The 12,552-nt window shown below is 40.3% G+C and overlaps 1 long non-coding RNA gene across 1 annotated transcript in view; it reads right to left on the bottom strand.

Moving 5' to 3' along the window:
• Positions 1 to 7,210: 7,210 nt before the first annotated feature.
• The window catches only part of LOC134293859 (uncharacterized), an 8,537-nt gene continuing 3,195 nt past the window's right edge, over positions 7,211 to 12,552 (bottom strand). Inside the window, exons 1-2 of the long non-coding RNA XR_010000835.1 lie at positions 11,947 to 12,552; positions 7,211 to 9,047 (exon numbers count right to left, since the gene is read on the bottom strand). The exon at positions 11,947 to 12,552 is cut by the window's right edge and continues 3,195 nt beyond it. This is a non-coding gene — a long non-coding RNA (uncharacterized LOC134293859). The remainder of the gene's footprint in view (positions 9,048 to 11,946) is intronic.

Raw genomic sequence — 12,552 nt, 5'->3', positions numbered from 1 at the left:
AGGAAAAACTCAGCCGCTATCAGGACCTCAAGATTGAACTTCAAAGACTCTGGCAGAAACCAGTGCAGGTGGTCCCAGTGGTGATGGGCACACTGGGCGCCGTGCCAAAAGATCTCAGCCGGCATTTGGAAACAATAGACATTGACAAAATCACCATCTGCCAACTGCAAAAGGCCACCCTGCTGGGATCTGCGCGCATCATCCGAAAATACATCACACAGTCCTAGACACTTGGGAAGTGTTCGACTTGTGATTTTGTGATACGAAATCCAGCATGTCTATCTTGTTTGCTGTGTCATAATAAAATAATAATAATAATTCTCAATAAGATATCCCAATGTGGTGGTAATAATAATGGCAAAATAATAATAATAATAATCATCATAATCATCATCATCATCATCATCATCATTATCAATAAGAATCCCAATGCAGTGGTAATAATAATTCTCATTAGGAGATTCTGCTCCTTTCTTTCCTCTTCCATTATCCTGATTTTTTTTAGTGGCAGGAGATAAAGCAGGCCTCGGTCCCATGATATTTATACTAAATATATTGTAATATGCTGTATATTTTGAGGGTTGGTTCCAGTGTTCATAGGGAAGGAGAAGTTTCTTAGGAATGAAAAAAAATCCTCTTTTTTTAAAAAAACAAGCAATAAAAGATTCGGAAAAAGGCCCAAAAGAGGGCAAGAGGCCATGTTTGGAAGGATGCTCCACTGTCGCCGTGGCAACTGCCTCTGCCCCTTGTTGCCATGGCAACAAGAAGGCCCTTCTTCGCCCCATGAGGAGAATTTGAAGTATTTGGTGGGGAAAACAAAGCGGGAAGATCATAATCTTAACAACAACAACAACAATAATAATAATAACAATTCAACAAGGCAACATGGTTTCATTTCCAATTCTCCTGGCCTTTTTTAAAGACTCGAGGGCAGATAATGTTTCTGTGTTATTTTAAATATGTTTTAATAGCTTTTCAGTATTCATTTTTAGATAGTTTAATTCTAGGTTTCATTCTATTACAATTGTTTATAGCCTTTAGGTTTTAAAGGGTGTATTGTATTTTTTTTACCCTGTTTCCCCTAAAATAAGACATCCCCAGAAAATAAGACCTAGTAGAGGTTTTGCTGAATTGCTAAATATAAGGCCTCCCCCGAAAGTAAGACCTACCACTGTTTGTGTTTGGAAGCATGCCTGCCAAACAGAACACCAGAGCATGCAGGTTTGGTAAATGTACGTACCATAGATTGTTGTACATGGAAATAATGGTAGTAACAAGAAATTATTGATAGGTGTCACGACCCAGGCTGCAGAGCACCAATAACCATGCGCAGAGACCAGAATCTATCTAATATCTTTATTAAAGAAATATATAAAGTCAATAAAAACAAGTGAAGAGTATAGTTCAAAAGCAGACCTTTCAGGTGAGGTCAAATATAGTCCAGAAATATATTGTCCAATATAAGATATTAAAGTCCAAAGTTATAATCCACTTGACCGAAAACACACACCTTGCCAAGCAATGGTGTGGGGAATGACAGGGTCTTTAAAGTCCAAGGGAGCTTGACACAAGGCTGGAAAATAGGCTTGAATCTTGGCTAGATCAAACTTGAAACAAGGCAAACATGAAACAAGAACTGAGTCCATAGGAGTCCGTGAAACAAGACAAGGCTGGAATCTTGATCCGTGAAACAAGGCTAGGTTGAAAACTTGATCCGTGAAACAAGGAACTGGGGTACGAAGTCTACACACGATCTCTCTCCTCAAGCTGACAAATTGACTCCGCAAGGTTCCCCTTGCGGCAAAACCCCTATATAGAGTCTTGTTTTCCCGCCAATAAACACTTTCCCTGGAGAACAAGAAGTGAAACCCAAACTGTGTCCAGATGCATGACTCCTTAGAATTTCCCAAGGGAAGCAGACCTAATCAGCTAATTGTCTGGCAGCGATTCTGAGGCTCCGGCGATTAGCCTCCCTCGCCCCTCTATCTCTATTATAATTGTCTTTTCGGGAAAACGGGGGAGAATTCTGCCCAAGGCTTGTTTGGTTAACTTCCTGAGGACAAACATCCTCCAGGTGGAGAGGCTCCGATTCAAGCTGAACCGGTGGAAATCCCAAATTTTCCTCCTCATCTGCCACAATAGCACTAGGAACGGGACTACAAGGCCCATGAGACATCACAATAGGATTCACAGTTTGTCTGGTTATGCTGGTTTGTCATGACAACTACTGTACAGGATATAATAAATGTTCAATTTTTTGTTCATCAATAAATGTGAATTCTTCTTCATGGAAAAGTAAGACATCCCCTGAAAATAAGACCTAAATCATCTTTGGGAGCAAAAATTAATATAAGACACTGTCTTATTTTCGGGGAAACACGGTATGTTCTTAGCACGGTTTGAGTCCCTATAAGAGAGAAAACGAGAAAATGATTTAATAATAATAATAATATGCTGGTCAGATGAAGGAATTAATATCAGTGGGTTTCATACATAGTTCTCCATAAGAGAAAAATGGCATAATAATAGTAATAATAATAATAATATGCTGGGCTTAAGGTTAGATGTAGGCATTCATGTCAATGGATTTCATATACTCACTGGCATCAATGGATAATAAAGAAAAGGTAAAGGTTTTCCTCTGACATTACGTTTATTTGTGTTCGACTCTGGGGGTTGGGGCTCATCTCCATTTCTAAGCCGAAGAGCCGGCATTGTCCGTAGACACCTCCAAGGTCATATGGCCAGCATGACTGCATGGAGTGCCATTACCTTCCCACTGGAGCGGTACCTATTGATCTACTCACATTTGCATGTTTTTGAACTGCTAGCTTGGCAGAAACTGGGGCTAACAGCGGGAGCTCACCCCGTTCCCCGGATTTGAACCGCCAACCTTTTGAGCACTAAGCTCAGCAGCTCAGCAGTTTAACCCACTACGCCACTGGGGGATCTTAAGACAGAAAAAGTGGCATAATAATAATAATAATAATAATAATAATAATAATAATAATAATAATATGCTGAGATTATTTATTTATTATTTATTTAGAGTATTTATACCCCACCCTTGTCACCCCAAAGGGGACTCAGAGCGGCTTACAGAATACACATACAGCAAACATTCAATGCCTGATTATACAATTAACAAGAGCAAACAACAAAGACAGAGGTAAAGGCAGTTTTTCTCATCTTATTTCCGGCATCTTGGAAGCTATTCTTGACTCTGGCAACAGAGGGGTGCTGTTGCTCCATCTTCCGTCTTGAGGAGATTCCTCCCAATCAATGTCCTTAAGGGCGCCTTTATTACCTCCCTGCTAAAAGCGGTACCTATTTATCTACTCGCATTTTTAGGTGGGCAGGTGAGCTGGGGCTAATGGTGGGTGCTCACTCCTATCCAGGCCTGACCCGCCGACCTTTCGATTGGCAGGATTTTTCTGCGGTTTAGCCCACTTTGCTAGACCCGGCTTAGAGTAAGATATAGGCATTTTACCTATAGCCAGTCTCCATAAGAGAGAAAAAGTGGCATATAAAGAAGAAGAAGAAGAAGAAGAAGAACAACAACAACAACAACAACAACTACTACTACTACTACTACTACTACTACAACTACAACTTTGGGTAAAATGTAGGCATTAATGTCAATGGCTTTCATATATATTCTGTAAGAGAAAAAGGTACATATAAGTAATAATAATAATAATAATAATAATAATAATTGAACTTCAAAGACTCTGGCAGAAACCAGTGCAGGTGGTCCCAGTGGTGATGGGCACACTGGGTGCCGTGCCAAAAGATCTCAGCCGGCATTTGGAAACAATAGACATTGACAAAATTATGATCTGCCAACTGCAAAAGGCCACCCTGCTAGGATCTGCACACATCATCCGAAAATACATCACACAGTCCTAGATGCTTGGGAAGTGTTCGATTTGTGATTTTGCGATATGAAATCCAGCATATCTATCTTGTTCGCTGTGTCATAATAAAATAATAATCTGCTGAACTCAGGGTCAAATGTAGGCATGAATATCAATGGAGTTCATATATAGTCCTCTGCAAGAGAGAAAAAGCGGCATATTATTATTATTATAATTATTTATAAAATGCTGAACAGGGTCAAATGAATGTCAATGGATTTCACATATAGTGCTCTGTAAGAGAGGAGAAGTGGCATATTATTATTATTATTATTATTATTATTATTATTATTTGCTGGAATTATATCCCATCACAGCCTCATTCAATAGTCTATCATTATTGGAAATCTGGACTCAGAATGATGGACATTGCACTCCCAAATGAGACTCCAAATATAATTCTATGCTCCTAAATACAAAAATGCAGCTTTCTGGTGCTGTGTTGTTTTCTTACAATGCCACTAGAGAGCACTAAAATTCCTTAAACACAGCAGGAGTCATAGGAAAAAGAGGCATGAAAGGCATTGATTCCAATGCCTTCTGTTTCTTCCCATGTTTCTTGTAAAAACATATGCCTAAATATGGTATTTTAATTAATTCAGAGTTATTTTTATCATGACTCTTCCATTATTCCTTTCCAGCAGGACTTCCTAGTCAATATTAAGCTAAGAATTTTAAATGTACATTTTGTCAGTATTAGTGTTTTCATCTTTGTTCTATGTTCTTAAGAATATGCATTTTAATGGTACAGTAGAGTCTCAGTTATCCAACATAAACGGACCGGCAGAACGTTGGATAAGCGAATATGTTGGATAAAAAGGAGAGATTAAGGAAAAGCCTATTAAACATCAAATTAGGTTATGATTTTACAAATTAAGCACCAAAACATCATGTTATACAACAAATTTGTCAGAAAAAGTAGTTCAATGAGCAGTAATGCTATATAGTAATTACTGTACAGTATTTACAAATTTAGCACCAAAATATCACAATGTATTGAAAACATTGACTACAAAAACATTGACTACTAAAAAGCAGACTACGTTGGATAATCCAGAAGTTGGGTAAGCGAATGTTGGATAAGTAAGACTCTACTATATTATATTTTATCTCTCTGTTGTTATTGTTTATTATTATTATTATTATTATTATTATTATTATTATTATTATTATTTTATTATGACATAGCAAACAAGATAGACATGCTGGACTTCATATCACAAAATCACAAGTCGAACACTTCCCAAGTGTCTAGGACTGTGTGATGTATTTTCGGATGATGCGTGCAGATCCCAGTAGGGTGGCCTTTTGCAGTTGGCAGATCGTAATTTTGTCAATGTCTATTGTTTCCAAATGCCGGCTGAGATCTTTTGGCACGGCACCCAGTGTGCCCATCACCACCAAGACCACCTGCACTGGTTTCTGCCAGAGTCTTTGAAGTTCAATCTTGAGGTCCTGATAGCGGCTGAATTTTTCCTGTTGTTGTTGTTGTTGTTATTGATGCCTCTTTAGAAACTTCTTGCAATGTTCCTTTCAAGGTGTAATGGGAAATAGATCTGTTTAGGAACGGTTGATAATGATATAGATGTAGTAGTATTTTCCTCTGTTTAAAAAACCTTCTGCATTAAAATAGTCTCCCATTAGTTTTTAAAAGAATGGGGAAATCTTAGCTGGAAATGTGTCCAATCTGGCAGAATAAAGGTTCATTAGGACATAATAAAAGGATAATGATTGTAGTAATTGCCGAAATATGACAGATGGACAGTTCTTTTTTTATGAGAATTAAGATTTTCCACTTGATTTTTTCATTGAACCATGGCAGTTAAAGTGGTGTCAAACTGTTAATTCTTCAGTGTAGATGCACCTATAGTGTGTGTTTGGGTGGTATGGAATTATACCTTCAAGTCACCCGTTAATTTCCCCATTAATTCCATAGGGTCCTTTTAGGCAAGGGATTCTTCCTTTGCAGTACTTGGTATTTGTTGTTGGTCTCCTATCCAAATACTAATCAAACTTGACCTTGCTTAGCTTCCAAGACCAGACAGGATCTGGTGCCTTCAGAATATAGTGCGAAGGTATTGTTTTACTGATAAACTTATAACTCTATGGAAGAGAGTTGAGAGAATAATATCATCTTTGGTCCAATACGTTACAGGATTAAACACAGCAAGGAAGACAAAACGTTGCAGCTGGCACCAGGTGTTGCAAGGCAAAGATACATTGTGTTGTTGAAGGCTTTCATGACCGGAATCACTGGTTTGCTGTGAGTTTTCCGGGCTGTTATGACCATGTTCCAGAAACATTCTCTCCTGACGTTTCGTCCACATCTTTGGCAGGCATCCTCAGAGATTGTGAGGTCTGTTGGAAACTAGGCAAGTGAGGTTTATATATCTGTGGAATAATGTCCAGGGTGGGAGAAAGAACTCTTGTCTGTTGAAGGCAAGTGTGAATGTTGCAATTGGCTGGTTTGATTAGCATTGAATAGCCTTGCAGCTTCAAAGCCTTGCTGCTTTCTGCCTGGGGGAATCCTTTGTTGGGAGGTGTTAGTTAGCCCTGATTGGAATGCCTCTGTTTTCAGATTGTTGTTCTTTATTTACTGTCCTGATTTTAGAGTTTTTAATACAGTAGAGTCTCACTTATCCAACACTCGCTTATCCAACATTCTGGATTATCCAACGCATTTTTGGAGTCAATGTTTTCAATATATCGTGATATTTTGGTGCTAAATTCATAAATACAGTAATTACTATGTAGCATTACTGCATATAGAACTACTTTTTCTGCCAAATTTGTTGTCTAACATGATGTTTTGGTGCTTAATTTGTAAAATCGTAACTTAATTTGGTGTTTAACAGGCTTCTCCTTAATCTCTCCTAGTTATCCAACATATTCACTTATCCAACGTTCTGCCGGCCTGTTTATGTTGGATAAGTGAGACTCTACTGTACTACTATCCAGTTTTAATTTTCATTTTCATTGTATCCTCCTTTGTGTTGAAAGTGTCCAAGCTGGTCAATTGCAACATTCGCACTTGTCTCCAACAAACAAGAGTCCTTTCTCCCACCCTGGACATTCCACAGATATATAAACCCCACTTTCTTAGTTTCCAACAGACTTCACAACCTCTGAGGATGCCTGCCAAAGACATGGGTGAAACATCAGGAGAGAATGCTTCTGGAACATGGCCAGACAGCCCGGAAAACTCACAGCAACCCAACGGTTGACAACACGATAGTAATATCACCCCAGGATTCCATGGTATTGAACCAAAGAGTGCTGGTGCCCCACCAAAGTGCATTATTATTATTATTATTTTATTGTATGACACAGCAAACAAGATACATATGCTGGATTTCATTTCACAAAATCGAACACTTCTCAAGTGTCTAGGACTGTGTGATGTATTTTCGGATGATGCGTGGAGATCCCAGTAGGGTGGCCTTTTGCAGCTGGCAGATCATAATTTTGTCAATGTCTATTGTTTCCAAATGCCGGCTGAGATCTTTCGGCACGGCACCAATGTGCCGATCACCACCGGGACCACCTGTACTGGTTTCTGCCAGAGTCTTTGAAGTTCAGTCTTGAGGTCCTGATAGCGCTGAGTTTTTCCTGTTGTTTTTTTGTCAATGCGACTGTCACCTGGTATGACAACATCAATGATCCAAACCTTTTTCTTTTCCACAACTGTGATGTCTGGTGTGTTGTGTTCCAGAACTTTGTCAATCTGGATTCGGAAGTCCCACAATATCTTTGCGTGCTCATTTTCCAATACTTCTGCAGGTTTGTGATCCCACCAGTTCTTTACTGCTGGAAGGTGGTACTTGAGGCATAAGTTCCAATGAATCATTTGGGCCACATAGTTGTGTCTCTGTTTGTAGTCTGTCTGTGCGATTTTCTTCAGCTTCCTTGCACAGTCTGCATTTTGGGTCATCATCATCATCATCATCATCATCATCATCATCATCATCATCATTATTATTATTTGGAGCCGCAGTGGCACAATGGGTTAAACCCTTGTGAACTGCTGACCTAAAGGTTGGGTTGCTGACCTGAAGGTTACTGGTTCAAATCCACAGGATAGAGTGAGCATCCATCTGTCAGCTCTAGCTTGCAGGGACATGAGAGAAGCCTCCCAGTAACACATCCGGGCATCCCTAGGCAACGTCTCTGTAGATGGCCAATTTTCTCACACTAGAAGTGACTTGCAGTATGTTCTCAAGTCGCTTCTGACATGATAAAAATATTATTATTTACTAATATAAAGTATTAGTAGTACAGTAGAGTCTCGCTTATCCAAGCCTCGCTTATCCAAGCCTCTGGATTATCCAAGCCATTTTTGTAGTCAATGTTTTCAATATATCGTGATATTTTGGTGCTAAATTTGTAAATACAGTAATTACAACATAACATTCTTGCATACTGAACTACTTTTTCTGTCAAATTTGTTGTATAACATGATGTTTTGGTGCTTAATTTGTAAAATCATAACCTAATTTGACGTTTAATAGGCTTTTCCTTAATCCCTCCTTATTATCCAAGATATTCGCTTCTTCCAGCCCATTTAGCTTGGATAAGACTCTACTGTAGTTGTAGCATTACTATATCTGAGGATTCCATAGCATTGAGCCATGGCAGTTAAAGTGGCATCAAACTGCATCAGTTCTACAGTGTTTGATGCAACCATTGTCTCCCCGTGTTTTACCATATTCCCTCTTTAGCAAATTTGGTCTATTTAAGGGTTTCTTGGGGGAGGTGGGAAAGGAAAATCATGAGGATTCTGATACAAGGCAGACTGCACCTTATTCCAATAAAACTAGCATTCGAATTAAGGGGAGAAGAGGATGAATAGAGAAAAAGGTTTCAAAACGTTCCTTTATTAGGTCACTGTCAGGAAGAAAACCGCAGAGAGGGGAAATGGAGGGGGTTCCTGCCTCTCTGTTAAAAACGTCCCTATATTGTCTCATCCTAAATAGCCTCGGCATGAATCGGCACAGCTGCCTCTCTCTTTCTCGGTCTCGGCTTCCTTTCGCAGCAGCATCCCCGTCCAAAGCGATCCAGCCTGCATCCCGTCGCCATGGCAACGTGGTCCAGCTGAAAACCCTCCAGTCTCCTTGAAATCAAGGAACACTGCTGGAGTGTGAAGGAAGGTGAAGAAAGGAGAAAGAGAAGATGGAGGGGAAGGGGGGGGAGAAGAAGAAAATGGGTGTCATTGACCAATTTCGCCCATCCGTTGACCACATCTGCTTGGTTCTATATGATATCTAGCTTGGTCCTACTACCGTGTTTCCCCGAAAATAAGACAGTGTCTTATATTAATTTTTGTTCCCAAAGATGCGCTAGGTCTTATTTTCAGGGGATGTCTTATTTTTCCACAAAGAAGAATTCACATTTATGGTTGAATTTTAAAAAAATGAAAATTTATGATCTACTGTACAGTAGTTGTCATCACAAACCAGCATAACCAAACTGTGAATCCTTTCAAGAATTTCTATATTATATTTTATTGCTATAAGAAAGCAATGGTGCTCATCTCCATTTCTAAGCTGAAGAGCCGGCGTTGTCCATAGACATCTCCAAGGTCATGTGGCCAGCATGACTGCTTGGAGCATTGTTACCTTCCCGGCGGAGCGGTACCTATTGATCTACTCACATTGGCATGTTTTCGAACTGCTAGGTTGGCAGAAGCTGGGGCTAACAGCGGGCTCCCGGGATTTGAACCTGCTCCCAGGATTTGAACCTGGGACCTTTCGGTCCACAAATTCAGCAGCTCAGCGCTTTAACACACTGTGCCACCAGTGTGTTTTTAAATTACTGTTTTAAATTTCTGTTCGTATATATATTTATGTTGTTGTTGGGCTTGTCCCTGTGTAAGCTGCCCTGAGTCCCTTCTGGGAGATGGAGGTGGGATACAAGAATAAAGTTATTATTATATTATTATTATTATTTCTTGTTGCTCCCTTTATTTCCATGTACAACAATCTATGGTATGTACATTTACCGATCCTGCATGCTTCCAAACAAAAACTTTGCTAGGTCTTACTTTCGGGGGAGTCCTTATATTTATCAATTCAGCAAAACCTCTACTAGGTCTTATTTTCTGGGGATGTCTTATTTTTGGGAAAACAGGGTATGTAAAGGAGGTGATTGCTTCAGAGGACAGGCTCTGGGTGTCTTTCAAGGATGATAATTCCGGAATTTAAGGTTTATATGATCCAATATTATGTCATACCCTCCAACTGTCTTTATTTGTCAGTTATGTGGCCTCAGCTGCTTTTCATATCTCTAATTTCTCTCTGGAATGTATTGGGAAATGGATGGAGGAAGGGATTGAAAATTGAAATTGAAAGTAGGGAAGGTAGCAATGGGACAAAAGACTTCAAAATCTAGATTCACTTTAATAGGAATCAAGAAGAGAGGAATATAGGAAGGAATGAGAAAATCTGAATCAGACCTTAGAATCATAGAATCCTAGAGTCGGAAGAGATCTCGTGGCCCACGAGATCTCTTCCAACTCTAGGATTCTATGATTCCAGTCCAACCCCATTCTGCTAAGAAGCAGGAAAATCACATTCAAAACACCCCTGACAGATGACCATCCAGCCTCTGCTTAAACGCCTCCAAAGAAGGAGCCTCCACCACACTCTAACTCTACACTCTGGAGCAGAGAGTTCCACTGCTGAACAACTCTCACAGTTAGGAAGTTCTTCCTCATGTTCAGGTAGAATCTCCTTTCCTGTAGTTTGAAGACATTGTTCCACGTCCTAGTCTTCAAAACAAGCTTGCTCCCTCTTGCTTATGACTTCCCCTCACATATTTATACATGGCCCTCATCATGTCTCCTCTTCTGCAGGCTAAACATGCTCAGCTCTTTAAGCCGCTCCTCATAGGGCTTGTTCTCCAGATCCTTGATCATTTGAATCGCCCTCCTCTGGACACAGTCCAGCTTGTCAACATCACCCTTCAATTGTGGTGACCAGAACTGGACACAGTATGATTCTAGGTGTAGTCTGAGCAAAGCAGAAGAGAAGGAGAACATGACCTCTCTGGATCTAGAAATTAGACTCCTATTGATGCAGGCCAAAATCCCATTGGCTTTTTTAGCCACCGCATCATATTGTTGGCTCATGTTCACCTCCCTCCCCATGAGGACTCCAAGATCTTTTTCACACGTACTGCTGTCGAGCCAGGCATCCCTCATTCTGTATCTTTGCATTTTCTTTTTTCTGCCTAAGTGGAGGATCTTGCATTTGTCCCTATTGAACTTCATTGTGTTAGTTTCAGCTCATCTCTCTAATCTGTGAATTCTGCTCCTGTCTTCTGGAGTACTGGCTCTCCCTCCCAATTTAGTCCCATCTGCAAACTTGATGATCCTGCCTTCTAACCCTTCCTCTAAGTCATTAATAAAGACGTTGAACAGAACCGGGCCCAGGACATAACCCTGCTGATGGCACTCCACTCATTACTTCTCTCCAGGATGAAGAAGAAGCATAGGGAAGCATTTGGGCCGGGCTGTGGCACAGCTGGCTAGTAACCAGCTGCAATAAATCACTACTGACCGAGAGGTAATGAGTTCAACGCCCGGGTCGGGTTAAGCCCCCGACCATTAAATAGCCCAGCTTGCTGTTGACCTGTGCAGCCCCGAAGGACAGTTGCATCTGTCAAGTAGGGAAATTTAGGTACGCTTTATGCGGGAGGCTAATTTAACTAATTTACAACATCATAAAACTGCCAGCAAAACATGAGGAAAGGAATGAGGAAGTACAGCCACTAGTGGACAGTGAAGCAACAGCGCCCCATGTGGCCGGAATCGTGAAGCTGGAAAAAAATGTTAAATGCCTCTGTGTCTGTCTATATATGTTGTTTGTCTGTTGGCATTGAATGTTTGCCATATATGTGTTCATTGTAATCCGCCCTGAGTCCCCTTCGGTGTGAGAAGGGCGGAATATAAATACTGTAAATAAATAAATAAATAAATAAATAGGGAAGAATCACCCTTTGGTTCACTTAACCAATTACAGACCCACTTAACTGTAGTTTTGCCTAGACCACATAGGACCAGTTTGTTTGCCAAAAGGTCATGGGGGACCTTGTTGAAGGAAGGCCTTCCTGAAATCCAGATACGCCTCCATCCACGGTGTTCCTTGCATCTATCCAGCTTGTAACTCTATTGAAAAAAGAGATCAGATTAGTTTATTTTTGATTAGATTAGATTAGACTTGTTTTTGATAAATCCATGTTGTCTATTTGCGATGACTGCATTCCTTTCTAAGTGTTTGCAGACCACTTCCTTAACAATCTTTTCCTGGTTTTGACGTGAGGCTGACCGGACAGTAATTGTTTGGGTCGTCCTTTTTTCCCTTCTTGAAGATAGGGACCTCCTCCAATCTGCTGGGACTTCTCCAAGAACTCTTAAAGATGATTGCCAGTAGTTCCAAAATAACTTCCGCTAGTTCCTTCAATACTCTTGGATGTAGATGATCTGGTCCTGGAGACTTGAATTAGCTTAATTGGAAAGTTATCAAGAGATGGATGAAGGAAAGAGGTGAAAACTGGATAAGGCTTTGATAGGAAGGTGGGGAAGATGGGAAGAAAGAAGACAAAAGACACCAAAGGGTGCATCTGCACTGCAGAATTA

This window comes from Anolis carolinensis, unplaced genomic scaffold (assembly GCF_035594765.1).
Source record: "Anolis carolinensis isolate JA03-04 unplaced genomic scaffold, rAnoCar3.1.pri scaffold_10, whole genome shotgun sequence".
NCBI lineage: Eukaryota > Metazoa > Chordata > Lepidosauria > Squamata > Dactyloidae > Anolis > Anolis carolinensis.
Note: the sequence above shows the minus strand (reverse complement) of the source record. Positions and strands in the feature narration are given on the sequence as shown.